Consider the following 15,871-nt stretch of genomic DNA (forward strand, 5'->3'; position numbering starts at 1 on the left):
CGTAAGAAAGGGGATTCTAGGGTTTACTCACTGTAAAATCATGATTACGCGTCGTCTTCGCTGGCTATGGCATTTTAACAGGATGATTCATTGTGATTTTATATTGATCACTTTTTAACTATTACTCGCGACAGAACGTAGAAAGAGGTACTTTATTATTATTGATTGCGATTAAACATTTTACCTTGTAAAATGCTGCTCTTTCAATAAACCTGTAATTTATTATGTGTTTTATGTGAATGTATTCTTTTACAGGTTACTTTGCAACAATCTGAGCCGGACTGTCCACCCTTTGTACACACGGGGGGTTATGTTAATTTATGTACATGTGTTTAACCTTTCCGCCACTAATGGGACACATGCATCCCATGCAGTTTTAAAGAATTACTAAGGGAAATACTACGGTTTCCATTTTAACAAACATGCACAACACAGGCCACTAATGGGACGCGCATGTCTCATGCGTAGAATTTGAAATGTTAATGAAGAACTATTCTTTCTCGAAAAAATATAGCGTTCCAGTTGAGGTAAACCGAAAAGAATTTCCTTTTCCATTTGATTTTACAAAGATTGATCCAGTTCGAATTTCTGCGGGAATAAAAAATTCCGAAACAAATACCAACGCGTGTTCTACATATTCCCAAAGTTTTATCGTTTTTCGAATGTCGGCGATCTTCTCTTCTTTTAAAAGCTTTTCGCGAAGCAAATATTAGGTCACCGTGTCACGGTAAAAGTTCATTTTCCAATCTATAGGGGAATGAATTTTGAAAAAATATTAGCCCAGTGCCCGAAGGGTGTACCATTTTAATTTCCAGAGATAGCAGCCATTTCTTCGGCTGTTAGTTCCGAAAGAAAAATTGGTTTGAGTTCTGCCGCGAGTCAGCTCCGCCGGTGAAGCTTTCGGACGGTTCTGATGACTGTGCCCGACAACGTCCCACGGGAGTGACCCTCAAAACTTTCCCCACAGTTCCGACTCATTCTACGGCAGAGTCGCAGAAACGTCTCCGGTTCCTCCTTGACGAAACACCTTCATGAGAAATGGATGGCGACGAGCGATTTATATCCGGCTTTTTGCCGAAACTTTCGCCCCGTGTGCTCGACAAAGCGGAGGTGGAGGTGGACAATCTCAGAGTGGTCAGAAGTCGAAAAATTGAATATAGAAGTTTGAGGAATTTGAGGAACCAAAATTCTATTACGGTCGAATGACAAAACACTGTTCAAATTTCACTGTTCCAACGTATTTTTTCACCCAATAGGTACCGACCGACAGGTGCTCACAATTGACTGGACTATTACCTTCCTCGAAAAAGATACAATCGAAAATCTAACCACAAAAATATTCAACACGTGGAAACACAACTGGCGGAGGATACTAAAATCGATACTAAAATCTATAGAATGGTGCGATTGCACTGCACACTGATGAGTAAACATGGTAAACTATTGTTTGAGGATTTTCTCACTAGATTGCGACTTCTCTTTTACAAAATATAAGGTAGTGCCATAATAGGGAACTATACCATATTTGGGCAATTTATCCTATGTATAGTTGAAAATCTCTGTCTCATATCTCTTCCCCATCTAATGCACTCTCTGCTCTATCGAAAGCACTATCTGCTCTAAAAAACCGGAATTTTTGTTAAAGGGGGCTGTGCGAGTGAAAAATAATTTCAATCGAGACGACGTTATTCTATGAAACCGGGGATTATATCTTTATGCAGATGATCTAACACGAAGGATGGAATATTTAAGAGGCCTTTTTTATATAGAGACTGTTCGCGGATCTGCATTATATATTGAACCCGTAACTTCCGGAATATTCAGCAGCGTTTAAATTATGCGCTTTCAATGGACGCCCCGTCGTTTTCCTTCTTGTTTTCCCCGGCGAGTTTTCTTCGGGCGTTGCGGATGGAAAATCGCAAGACATCCTCTCTCGTCTGGACGTGTCGATGAATACGTGCTTTCAATTAAAATCTTGCAGGTTTGAATTGAAAAGACGAGAAAGAGAGCGAGCGAGACACAGAAGAAAAAAGAGAAAACCCCGTCGCTTATTTAGAAATGAATTAATACATGGACAAACCGAAGGTTGTTCCTCGGTCCCAACGCGACGTCTTTCAAGGTTCGCGAATGAACTCGGAGGCGTCGCGACACGAACCATAAGGGAACCTGGAGACGTTCTCTTCTTGCATCAGTATGGTGCATTAGATCACCGGAAACTGGGCACTGAGTGTAACCCTCGAGGGGAAACAAGTTTTCCCGCGAGAAACGGAAACTATTCTGTTCTGCTCGTTCTTGAATGACGAAATCGTTTTGGAGCACTCAAGATAATAAGACTTGACGCATACCACAACGACAACTCGGCAAGCGTTAATAAGCGTGGTAATAAAAAAGAGACATCTGTGAGACACGTGCTTCTAAATTTTCAGCGGAGAAACCGGAGAAGAAGAAGAAGCTGTAAATTACCCATGGGGAAAGGCAGTCCGAGCCCCGGGAGCTCGGTAACGAGCGAAGCCTGACTCGACGCGTTTCAGGGGCTATCGGCTCGATTACCCTCGGAATTAATGTATGAATTAGGTACACACGTCGGGCCGTCTGTGTCCGCGTTGGCCCAGATTCCCGAGGCCCTCGAACACCGGCCCATTGACCTTTACGGGGGCGCGAACGATCGCCGGGAATTCGCGGACCACGCGGAAACAGCGCTCGGTTTCGCACGAGAGCGAAAAGTAGCTCTCCGGGGCCGTGATAAAGCCACGGCCCCGAGATCGATGGGGTCGTATTAATTATAACAACCCCGGAAGGGCACTCGTGAGCAACCACATCCGGCCACTCGACCACCCCTTTCAACCTCCCCTCCTGGAACGGATAGGAATCCGCCGAAAAGTCTTTCGCAGCGGACTTGCTACTCGTTGCTGCCGGAACGAGTAGCCGAGTGTCGCGCGCAACCAACCCCCTTTTCCTCTCTTCCCGCATCGCCCCAACCACCTTACCGTCTCGCTATCACCACTTTTTTCTAAGTGGCGTGTACGTGCTGCACGCCAGGATTAATTATACATAAGTATCAACCGGCGAGGGTAGTAGCATTCGCCACGTACGGCCGGATTTTGGGGTAGGTAATGGACTCGACGGGGATTACGGGAATACCACATTTTCCCGGGGGCTGCGTGGCTTGCGAGTATGATTTTGGCATTTTTTGGTAGCTCACCGACACCTGTAGATTTGTAATTGTACTGGTCCGTGCAGCATACCCAATTTAATTCACCCTCGCACAATAAAATCAAGCGCGTCTGGCATTGTTCAGCGTTATTCTTCTCGCACCTTTACCGCGAGTCGATCAATGCGACTACATTATTAAAACATGCGTCCCGCCGAGTAATAAAACTTTTTCATAATCCGATGGTGGCCTGAATTGCATGACACAAACGCGAATATTCGACGGACCATGCGAAAATCATGAGCGAAACAGCACCGTCGGATAAATTGTTGAATTCTCCGCTGGCTGCGAATGATTAAACACGTTCGTCGCCCAGCGTGAATTGGTCGAGTTTTTCACGGGGCCCAAATCCAATAGTCGGAGCGCGAGAACGTAAACAAAGCGATTAGCTCTAGGGCTTTTCTTTTTTTTTTTTTTAACAACGCACGTGCCTACACCAGGGCTCGGAATTATTTACTCGCTACGACCGATTTTCGATGGCTGCGCCACCTCGACCCGGCCCACAGTGGTCGATTTGCTCGAAAACGTGCCCAAAAATCGAAAAAATGAATTTTCAAATCGAGAGTTTTGGATCCTTGGGTTGGTTGTACTTATGTTTGGGCTATTTTATGATTATTGAAAAAGTGTTTCTTTGAGAGCGCAGCTACGTACTGCGAATTATCGCGTCAGAAAAGTGTGCATAACTCGCTACATTTACATTACATTGTGCTAATTTTCATTCTATAATATGGACGGTACCCCTGGAGGTACGTAAATCATACTTATGTATTGTATAAGGTGCAAATAATTATGGATAATCTATTATACGGGATGTATAAAAATTTCATACAAAAATTTCAGAGAACTAGGGAAATAGTTACGATTATGAGGGATTGTGAGCATGGGACTTGTACACACTTTTAGATTATAGTATCACCTAGTAGAATCAACAAAGATCGGACACCCCTAGGTGCCACTTTAGTTATTATAACTATTTTTGTAATGCGGAGTGCATGTCCGTATTACAAATGTCCGCATTCAATCCTCTTGGCGGCCGTAGTTGCTGCTAGGACTATGGCCCCCACGGGGAGCGAGACGCGCGGCCGGGAGAAGTGGGGGTATTCCACGGGTATACGCCGGCACGAGAAATATGGGAATACTAATTTTCAAGAGACTCCAATAATTTTTTGGGTTACGCATCCGCCATATTGAATCCGCCATTTTGTTTTTTGTAATTTTGACATCAGATTTATAATCAGCGACCCTAAAAACCTATGAGTATCAATTTTGAACTAAATTGGAGTACCCTTTCCTATTTCGGGCACGTTTTGGCGATTTCCGACCACTGTGCGGCCGCGCGTCTCGCTTCTCGAGCCGGTTCAGGCGCTATTTGTGGCGCCTAGGAGAACTATGACCACCGCGGTCAAAAATACAACAAGAACGTCACCCAAATATGGATGGCGTAGCGACGAACGTGGTAAAACAACAGGGAATGAACGAGCGCGCGCCGAGTTACGCTGGACAAATAAACTTCCGATATTTGGCATAGGGTGGAACCGGAAATGTACGAGGCTCAGCTAAATATTAACCGGATTCGCTATTGCAGAACAGCGCTGTTGTTCTTATCTACACAAGACCAAATGGAATTTCAAGCAGATATGTCCTTCGCTCGATCTGCATCATGGCCTATTTTATTTAACCATTTTCTCGACAGCTGGAAAGATGAATGAACGAATAGTATCGACTCCAATGTCGTACTTGGTTCGACGAAATTCATGGAGAACGCAGACCGATTCCGTACATAACGATCTACATATCCGTTGTTTTCGACGTGCACGTCGATATTCCCTGCGAGATTTATCGGATCGAAGAAGTTCCCGACTTCTCCCGGTGTTTTTCACCGGTCGACGAACGGAAATTTATAACGTCACAGAGAAGATTCCCCGTTGTCAGCGGCGGAATTGCATTTCATCCGAATTATCACGATTGCGCTAAATTATCGACGTTCCCGGCGCGTCTCCCCCTGCCGCGCGCTCGGGCTTATTCATATTTAAACATGTAATCTGCTGAGTGACCCGTCCGACGCGATTTCTCAATGAATCGTCGAATACCGTGCCGTGTCGCGCGGATTTTTTCGCACGCGGACTCGTGTTGTCGGTCGCCCGGATGTCTCGGGGCTAATTAGTCCGAGAGGAAAAACGACGGGATCGAAGGTAATATGTATACTTGCTTCCAGCACCGGGGAAATCCAATATGCAGCGCGTTCGATGCGAGCTGCATTGTGCATTTGCTAATTCCAGATTTTCTCGGTTTTAAGGGGATAGTCCCGTTTCCAGGATTCTCCATTTCTCGATAATACAAAGATGGGACTTTTCAATAGTGAAAAGCGCTAGATAAAACATCAGTCTAGGCCGCGATCGCATTCGAAAGTCCTATTTTTACGTTTATGAGGCGTAATTTGCATTATTCGGCAGCCTGTAGCTGTCGCAGCTTTATGAACATAGCTACAAGCAGCTGTATGCTTCCGAATAATGCGAATTACGCTGCCTTTTGAGGGCGATCGCGACCTAGATTGATCTTTTATCTAGCGCTTTTCGCTATATGCTTTTCACTGTATTATGGAGACATGAAAAGGCGGATCCTACACCCTTGCAACCCTGCGAAAACGAGTCTACCCCATTAATCGCTGAAGCAAACTGTATGGGTAAGTTTGTTCTGAATTTTAGAATTTTTAGAAATTGTAAATTAAACCGACTTTCTGAAAGGTTTGGGTTTGGTTAACGCTAGAATGCCCGCCAAGGCGTCAGCGGGACGATGATAATGTGGTCTTCGGCTGACTTTCCAACCCTTTGACTAAAAAGGAGAACCCTCCGGAGAAGACGTTAAGATGGCCGAACGGTTAAGCGGTTCGTGATTGATTAAGCCCGGTCTCGCCGCTTGGCGCGCGTGAATTTTTAATGAGAGTCCGACTCTGTAGGCGAACTTCGGGGTTAACGCGATCGGCTTTCACGAAGAGACACCTCCCCGTTCCCCCTGCCGCTGTATCAGGATAGACTCCTCTAGGAAAGTGTGGAGGGAGAGAAGAGAGAGACAGAGACAGAGGAGAAAAAACTACGAGTGGGGTGCTCGAGGCCCTTTGTTCACGATGAATGGTTCCGCTTCTTGAACGCGCGCACTAGGTACCCCGGGCCTGTGGTTACGGATCCGTGAATCTTCCTTCAATTACAAGCGCCCACGGAGTTTCCTCCTTGTTCCGCGCGCGTAATATCCACGGAACCAGGCGAGGGCCACCGAGGGACAAGTTTCTGTAACTTCGAATTATCCTCACGTCACGAAACTTGACTCAGCCTTGGCTTCCGTGGCAGAGACCGACCGGCAACGTTCGCCTAAGCTGACGCCTAGACCGGATCCACCGGATCCGAAATTAATTACGCGGGCGAGAATTTTCCTCGGACTTTACCCGGGAACTTGTCCGAGGACGCGACAGAGACGTTGCCAGTGATTGTCAGAGTTCCGATTATGGTTTCGGGGCTGATTAATGTGCAACTAATGTGCTGCGGTTTCGTAGAGACGGAGGATTGAGATAGTTGCGGGGTTGGTCTTCGCTCCAGACATCCTGATCCAGTTCCATTCAGACCTCATTCAGGCTTATGTAAATGTAATTCGAGATTAGTACAGATTTATGCAGAGAAGTAGAGCAGATGCGTGTTCAGGAACAACTCTTAGTTAAACGAAGTTCATTGCAGCGCCAGTTTCAATTGTTCCGCGACTGAAAGATATGTATACCCACGTCCAACTTATTGTTAGTCATTACCAGAATTCAGTATTTCTGACCACAAAGCAAGATGAAAGAGAAGATGCTCCTTGAAAATAATTTAGGTTCAGACGAAGTGTATTGCAATAGCAGTTTCAATTGTTCCAGCACTGAAAGGTCTAACCAGGCCTAACCAAGCTTTTAAGCAGCCCAACTCAACAAAATCGGGGCTATTAGAAATTCATGTTGCATCGTGGTACCAAGTTACCTCCACGTAAGCACTTTAGCTACCGAAAGCGTGGTAATAGGCTTCTTGCATGACTCCGCGAGATGTTCAAAATTAGCTTAATCATTCTCTTGTAAGTAATTGTCTCGTTGTAATTAGAAATGACGACTTGCAGAAAATGGATTTGTTTACAAAATCACGACGCTAGTCGCGAACATGTTGGTGGAAGATTATTTTATAAAACCGTAAACTCACAAGAGCAGTAACAATAATTTGTCGTAAATAGATTCCGTGGTCAGACAAGCAGCTAATTGCTCGCCATGGAAATTACGGTTGTAAACGTGATCGTCTCTATGGAAGTGGGAGAGCGTAAGCAGCAGCGAATTTCCAAAGTTCCGTCGGGGAATTTCGGGCTGAATGAAGGCTCGAATATTTTGATACTTCTCATACCGAGCATCGTCGTGAACCGGTGTTCCACTAACGTCGCGCGTCGACAGGGCGTTCGCTGATGGAACACGGACAAAGACGGGAAAGTTTCCGTGCCCCCGAAGTTCAGCAAGGCCTTTATGTGTACGCCCGACACACACCTTCTTCGCGGAGAAATTTTCATGGCCGGCGTTAAACGAAATTCCATCTGGTTCATGCGACAAGTCGCAACGCTTCTCCCTTGATGGAAAATAACTGATACGATACTCGGAAACTTCCCTTTGGATATTACGTCTACGTGCGGAACCTCGCAGCCCTTATCCAACGCTATACCGGTTGCCTGTTATCTAACTGCTCTTTTGCAATAAATCGTACTGGACACTGAAGGTATTGCGTTGGCCAGAAAGTCTGTTCGCGTGTTTCAAGTCGCCATATATATTTTAACTTACAATCGTTCTTGAAATTAGATTATTGGACAAGGTATAATGTGTACAATTGAATTTCATTTAGGAAGAATTTTATGAAATCATTTTCTTTCCAGAACATATCTCACAGATGATTTAATTTTTTCTGGCCGGTTGCACTCGGTTTTAATGCACTTCCTCAGCACACTCTGCTAAAAAAGGTTTCACCTTTGGAATACTATTTTTACGAGAGTAACTTTTGCCTGCGTTATTCACGCTGCCGAGAGCGTAGGATCGCTGGCATCTGGAATGTAATCCGTAACATTAGAGCAGCTCTCCGAAGGAAGCGATTATGTATCAGAGTACCGTTCGCGTATCGCGATTCACGCCGGGATCATTAATCAAGTACGATATAAATGTTTCCCGGCGAATTCCCATGTCTTCGGTCGTGCAAAAATGTTGCCGCTCGTTCGTCGAATCTCCGATACGTTCCGTCGTTCCAATCCTCGAAACGTGTTCTCCACCGTGGCAGTAAAAATTCTATCAATTGCCATGTCGAAGCAACCGAATGGATTTTTATACGTCCCCCGGTCTGCTTCCTCAGATTTCTCATTTCTCAAATGATTTTCCCCTAGAATTCCTATTATACAAATTTTCAGCCATCCATTGCTCGGGAAAGGAACATAGAAAAACATTTTAATTCTGTTGATGTTCCCGTAGACAACAAGGCAATCATCTTGCTCTTTTATTACTTCCACCTAGCTGGACCTGCCGCCTTTGAACCTTTTACCGCTCTTCATTCCCCTCTCGATATTGTTTCTTCCTCTTTTCATTAAGTTTCCGCCGTCGAATAAGAATTGTTCTCCGAAGGTATCCGTAAGATGTAGATTTTCGTCCGCAAATATTAGAGCCTCCTACCTCTTCGAGCAGGCCCTTGGAAACGTGTTATTCTTTTGCTATATTTACTCACCAGCATCTTACCGACCCGTACTATCTTCGTTTCTATCGCATCAATCTTGTCTGCACTTCTTCTCGCTACCTTGTCGCGCCATTTCAGCTCTGTTTCTTATTCCACCCTTTTCTACCTCCCTCGAATTCAACGTCATATTTTCGCGATGCTTCAAATCCTACTCCTCCACTATTTTGTCTTACTTCCTTAAATTTTCCTCTCGATATTTTTCTTCCCCGGTACTTTGATGTTTTCATCCCTCGCGCGGCATCCTCTCATCCCCAATTTTTTACTTCGTCGTCCGGTTGTTCAACTCATCCGTGTTTTCGTTCTTCCGTTACATCCACTCCTCGCGATCCACGTAAAAATATGTTAGACGTGCTCTACGTTCTTTTATCCTCATCCTCTGCAAATTTTCCAGTCCCCCATTTGTCTGCCCTATAATTTCATTTTCGTTTCTACTGCATCAATCTTGTCAGCACTTCTTCCTGCGACAATCGCCCTCCTACACAACTGTCTCAGGTATTCTTGAACCCTCCCACGTCCTTCCGTATTTTCTGTTTGCAACCCTCGTAAGCTCATGCTATGTATTTTGATTCTGTACTTCGAATTTCCCCGAAAAATTTTCCAAATTCTTCGATCAATGTTTTTTTTCATCCCTCTCTCACCCCTTCTCATCCTCACCTTCTTTACCTTTCAGCTGCTCTAGCACCTTTTTCGTGTTTCCACTCGTCTGTCTCTCTCATACTTCCTTTCCGTTATATCCTCTTATTTCTAGCAGCACTAGATTTTTCAACCCCTGCTTCTGTTCTTCATAATTCCACCATCTTCTGCTGCATCAATCTTGTCCGCTCTTGTTTATGTTCCCCGTGACATTTTTACGATATCCTGTCTTTGCAACCCAATAAGGAATTTTAATATTATTCTTCCCTCATTTTTTCTCGTTGCCAACCCACCCTCGAGGTTTCCAATACACCATCCTCTATCATCTTTTGTTTCTTCTCTTATCCCCAACTTGAACTGCATCCCTCTTGAGCTTCCCAAGTCCTCACAATCTCCAATCGTTCGGAATTTCTCGATCCCTTATTTTCCTCTCTCCACCCCCCTCCTCAAAAGTATTCTTTAAACTTTCAAAGTCTTACTTCCTGCATTCTTTCGCCAACTTTCGCACGAATATATTACTCTTTCACTATTTTCTCCTATTCCGAAGTCCTTCCAATGTTTCAACCCCTTCAAACTTCCCAAGTCTCAAAAATTTTCAATCCTTTCCAATTTCCTAGTCCTCGATCTCTTATTTTCTCTGTAAGTCTTCTCTTTTCCATGAATCGGGTGCGCAGTTCCCCACGCCACTGGCGATATTCTCTCATTCGCGCTCCTCGACCCCCCCCCTTACATTCTTGAAATATTAAGATTTTCCAGGTTTCCTTCTCAAGCATAAATTATTCCTATTTTAGACCTCTCAGACTTTTCAAATCCCCCAAATTTTCGATGTGTTCAAATTTCTAAATTATTCGCACATTTCAGTCCCACATCTTCCAGGTTATATTCAACTCTTGCTGCTTCAAAACTCGCAGTTTTCCTCCAGGTGTTCACTTTGCAACTTTCATAAAAATGCATTACGCCCACAAACTTTTCACTTGTTCTTAACCATTCCACTTTATCGACCCTCCGAGCTCCACAAATTCTATAAAATTTCTAATCTCCGATTCTATATTTTCCTTGTAGTACGTCGATTCCCCTCTGCGTTTTTCTGTGTCTCCGGCAACATCTTCAGCCCTCACTTCAGCCTCTCTATAATTTTTTTTTCGAGCCTTCACGGTTTCCAGACTTCCTTCACGTCTCTGTAATTATTTCCCATTTTCAACCCTTGTACGTTTCAACCCCTGAAACAATAGCTCTAAAAACGAATCTTTTCCTTTTTCCGTATCCCAACCTTCAATCCCTCACTTTCTCCGTAACTCTCGTCTCTTCCGCATCAACCCCGTTCCCATTTCTTCATACACCGCGACGTGTACCCCTTTGCTTCTGAGATATTCTTCAACCCTTCCCGCGTTCCAGGTGTTCCGTCGTGTTTCCTCTTTCCTCAACCCTTTCCGCGTTTCCTCCCCCCACACTCCTACCCCCTCCCCCTGTTCCTCCCTCTCTGGTTCGAACCCTTCCGAGCCACCCCCAACCCCCATCCCTCCCGGACGCTGCCTCGTCGGTCGAGAGAGCGCCGGCCCGAAAGCTTCGCCGGAGTCAAGCTCCGACACGGTTCAGCCGAGTTCAGTCGCGCCACTCGGCCGTGGTGTTCACGTGCTACCGCAAGCTTACAAGCTCGTCAACCTTCCGTTTCGTCGAAAGGAAAACAGTTTACTGACAGAGGGCGGACGAAACCAGGTGGATCGTACGCGTTCGATGTCCCCGATCGGTGTGTCCTGCCAGGATCCCAAGGTAGATCTATAGATCGTAGGCTCTCCGCGGTTTTACGGTGCTCGGTTTGTTTTGACGGGCCGCGTGACTCGTGCCAGTGCTCTACTCTTCTTCTCGATCGACCATCCAGATCGAATCTCGAAATCGATTCTGAACAACCGATCATCCTGAAACCGGCCACGACGACTGATTCCTGTGAGTTCGAAGCGGGGGTGGATGCGTGACGAATACAAGGTGTCTCTGGTGGTTCGAAATTGGTGAATCCTTCCGAGAAATTAGTGCTCGATTTACAATCCAAATTTTAAACAAGCTGCAATTTTCTTTGTAACTCTTCCTTGGCTTTCGATCCGTTTGATTTTGTGGCGCGAGGAACGCTCAATGGAGCTTGACTGAAGTGTCTGATAATGTCTTTTCATTGATTCGAGAAAATAAAAAATGAAGATTTTCCACTTATTTTTCTTGTAGATTTTCTCGCTTGGAGGTACTGCATTTCAGAGACGCCTTGTATACACAGTGACTCACACATTTGTTCACAGAAATCCGGTGTACTCTCTCTCTCTCTCTCCCCTCTCCACGTTACATGTAAAATCTCACGTCAGGATTTGATTTTAGAATGAATATAAATGCATCGCAAAGCAGTGCTAAAACGAAATAGCGACGGAAATATGCATACGGGTGTCGCGTAACAATTTTTCCACTGGACGTTTGTTTCACAGGTATGTGAAAAAATGCATGAGCCACTGTACACAGCATTCAAAAATTCACACATCCTAGAAATTTAGAACATTGAACAGAGTGTGTACATTCATTGTGTATATTTTAATCATTATTTATATCACATCAAGCGAACCTCAACAGGAGAATGGAACTCAACAAGTTTCCAGAAAAAGTGCCATCATAATTTCAAAAACTGCAAACTGAAAAAGCTGTAGTCATGTCGACGCTCGACAGTCCCAGGTGCCAATTACTCCAATTTTCCCGTGAGCGCGTTTTCTACAATTTCCGAAGCTCTCGCGTAGCCACCGTGTCTCGCTTCGTTCAGGCAAGCAAAGAAATCAATTATACGCGTGTCGAGCGTCGCGCGACCGAGGCAATAGTGGCGACCATAACGCGTTCGAAGGTTGCACTTTCCATATTTCTTCGGGGACCGAGTCAATAGAAAACTTCCGACGGCTCGGGGGCGATTCAGTTTGCGAAAGTTCGATAGTATCGGGGGGGGGGGGGGAGGGTAATTAAACTCGATATCTTCGTCGCGTATCCAGCCTTAAGCTCGCCGCGCCGTCCGACAGGTTCGATAAAGAGCTGCCTTAAAATTGGAGATTTCTTCTCAGCCACTGTTCCCCGCGATTAAATAATCCCGGTCGCCGAAAGTTCGCCGATTTAAGCGACTTCGGCTAATCCGTTCGCGAAAGAGAGAGAAACTTCGATGAATATTGTGCAATTTGACGGTGCAGTCGCGACCAACGGGGAACGGGGAACGGGCCGAGGGTGAGAGATGAGTTTCACCCGACGGGGAACAATACCAACGGAGTTGAACGAATATCTGCCCGGCAGAAACGAACTTTCCACGGGACGACATATTGTGCTCCCTTCAAGCCCGCTACGCTGGCGCTCCGAGCACTACGGCGGACGAAATCGAGCGATCGATCGTTCCCAAGCGATTTATGGACGATTTCTACGCTTTCCGCGAACGATTGAAAGGTAAAAAGTTCGCGGACCTCGATTTTGATCCGAACGCACCACTTGGTCGAGCTGTAACATAGAAAACCCATTTCATTCACTTTTATCGATTTAATCTTGAAATGTTACAATCATCAGTAAGGTAAAAACATACCAGGTAAAAACATGTACGATGATGGCAGTGTGAAAGCAAGAAAAATATAAACGGGTCAAATAAGTCCTAGGTAAAAGCATACTGTGCAATCGCGATACCGTTAAAGAAAGAAAAATGCAAATGGGTCAAAGAAGTCCCAGTTGAAGACTAGGTCAAAAAATACTATACAATCATGATACTGTTGAAGAGAGGATACTGGAAATGGGTCAAAGAAGATCCCAAGGACGCAGCAGGGTTAATGAAATGAACGTTCCAGGGGATAGTACCGACGCTATAACACCCACATTCCTCCATTCTTTTCGCTCGTCGTTGTCTTCAATTTAATTCTATTTTACAGATGGATCGCTCCAAAACTAGAGATTTATCGTTTTTTGAAATTGCATTGATCATTGATAAAGTTCTATACGCGCAGAAAATGCAGAGCCTTTGCAATTTAATTTCCGATGATGTGAACCCCTCGCCGTACCATTTTCTTTACAGTTACAGTGGTTAGAACACGTCTTTATCCCGAGAAATGTCGTACAAGAAAAAAGTGAATTTATATCTTTTGTATGGCTACATTTACTTGAATGCTTAAATATTGACCAGAAACGAATGAAATATTTCATCTGAGAAGAAAGGCATAACATTCGTATTTGTTAGACTTTGTTAAAATCTTCATGACGAGTCTGACTCGTTAAAATACGGCAAGGTGTTAATGGTTTGCGCACAGCGGTGGAATAATATTTGATGTTCATAGGCAGAGCAAAAGGAAATGGACGCTCGAGGGCATCGAGAACTATCCCCTCCGCGCTCTCCATCTGCCCCACTACCAATCGCAGTTAAGGTAAAACTGTCGCGACTCAAAAAATGTCCAATTCTCTTTTTATCGCGTGGGATATGGCCGAACACGTGGAACCAGCATCAGCAGAAAATGTCTGATGTTGGGCAGGCGATGCCTCGGGCGAGACTAATCAATTAATTAAACGATTCCGCGAACAGAAAGTTTCTACTCGCTCTCTCCAGAGATCCTTAACAATTCTCTGTTTGTCGTGCTGAATGCTCGACCTAACCCAGAGACCATTTAATTAATTTATAAACAAAATATTCTGCTTGTTAAATTTACTGGAAACACCAATTGTTATTACCGACATCGGACTGCGCACATTTATCCATTTACATCGCATTCGCGAATTCGTGAAATACACGGAAATATTTACATCGACGATCAGATTGTAAATTTGCTATAGCATAAAATCGTTGTTGGCGAGAAACGAATTTTTCTCTTATTCCGGACATCATCAGTGGAATCGGGGAGATTGCCATTTAAAATTCTAATTAATTTGGCCGGGCTGCAACAGAGCTTTTCAATTGAAATTATAATAAGAGTTTCGATTTGCAAGAACGCATTGATGCAACAACATGGAGCAACTTTCCACCCCTTGTCGCGTATTTTATAAAACATAACATAAAACATAACATTTCCTGGAAATGTGGAGAGCGTCATGGAAAATCCTAATTAATTCGGTGAAAGCTGTAAGGGACTTTTCGCGCGAAAACAATTGCGTTTCTGATTCGCGAAAGTACGGTCGGCGGAATTTCGATCGATGTATGGAATAATCGTCCGGCGAATTGAATTCGCGAATAGATTCCGCGTTCGTCAGGATGGTAATTTTAATTTCAACGTATAATTCCGACGAGACTGTAATCGTAACAGCGGCATAACGGAGAGATTCCGTCGCGAGCGATGGCCATTCCGAATACAAGGTGGAATCGTTGTTCAGCAACTTTATGATTAATTCGCCGGCTGGTTTTACGGGTCGCCTACCTCGCCGAAACGGATGGGAGAAGCGCAATAACCATGGTTGGTCGTTCGCCAGCCGATCGGTCGGTTTAATGACGCCATTCTTCCAGTTCCCCGGCCATATTTCGATGGGTAAATATTTTTAGGGCTCCGATAAACCGCCGTCGCTTCCTTCTTTCCCGCACACTTCACCTTTATCGGCGTCTGTATCCCCCAAGATAAAACTGTTAATCCACAGCCGATGACACGGACTCGCCACCGCCATTTTGGCTCACCTGGAAGAACAATCTTCGAGGTTTACGACCACAGGATGAGTCTGGCCTGCCCGTTTCATAGTGCTTTCACTTTGATCAATCTTTAGCCTGAAGAAATATATCAGTGGCGCGATGAAAATATTTTTCACAGCGGTTTTTAGTATGTCTGGTGGAATCTGTGGATCGAGGGTTCTTACAAATTATCAGCCTGCTGGGATCAATAAGCTCTTTCGTATTCAGATTAGATTGTTCAAGATGGGGAAAATAAACAAGTTCCCGTAAATTTGGTCAGAGTTGGGCAAAAATTTAATCAACGATTGACGACTAAATTTCTACTTCAGTCGTTAATCGCAATTAACAATTAATCTCCTAGTTTAGTCGTTAAAAAATTGCGGTTAACGATTAAATACTTATTAATCGTTAATTGCGGTTAACGATTAAATTCCTACTTTAGTCGTTAATTGCGATTAACTATTACATTCCTTCCAATTGTAATCGTCAATCGTATAATTGATTAATGATTAACTGCTGAAATTTCAAAATGAAATACGGACTCAAATATATATATGAATACTGAAAAAAATGTAAACTATAATATAAACACTGTTTACGTGCTTTTATGTTTTTTTTCGATGATTT

The 15,871-nt window shown here is 44.3% G+C and overlaps 1 protein-coding gene across 3 annotated transcripts in view; it reads left to right on the top strand.

Moving 5' to 3' along the window:
* Window positions 1-11,173: 11,173 nt before the first annotated feature.
* The window catches only part of LOC143214218 (uncharacterized), an 86,040-nt gene continuing 81,342 nt past the window's right edge, over window positions 11,174-15,871 (top strand). Inside the window, exon 1 of one of the 3 annotated variants that reach the window (XM_076434959.1) lies at window positions 11,174-11,556. The gene's annotated coding sequence lies outside the window, so the exon portion shown is untranslated. Of the gene's footprint in view, window positions 11,557-11,973; window positions 12,078-15,871 lie in introns of those variants that run through there. The other 2 variants (XM_076434957.1, XM_076434960.1) reach the window with 2 other exon arrangements.

This window comes from Lasioglossum baleicum, chromosome 12, assembly GCF_051020765.1.
Source record: "Lasioglossum baleicum chromosome 12, iyLasBale1, whole genome shotgun sequence".
Taxonomy (NCBI): Eukaryota; Metazoa; Arthropoda; class Insecta; order Hymenoptera; family Halictidae; genus Lasioglossum; species Lasioglossum baleicum.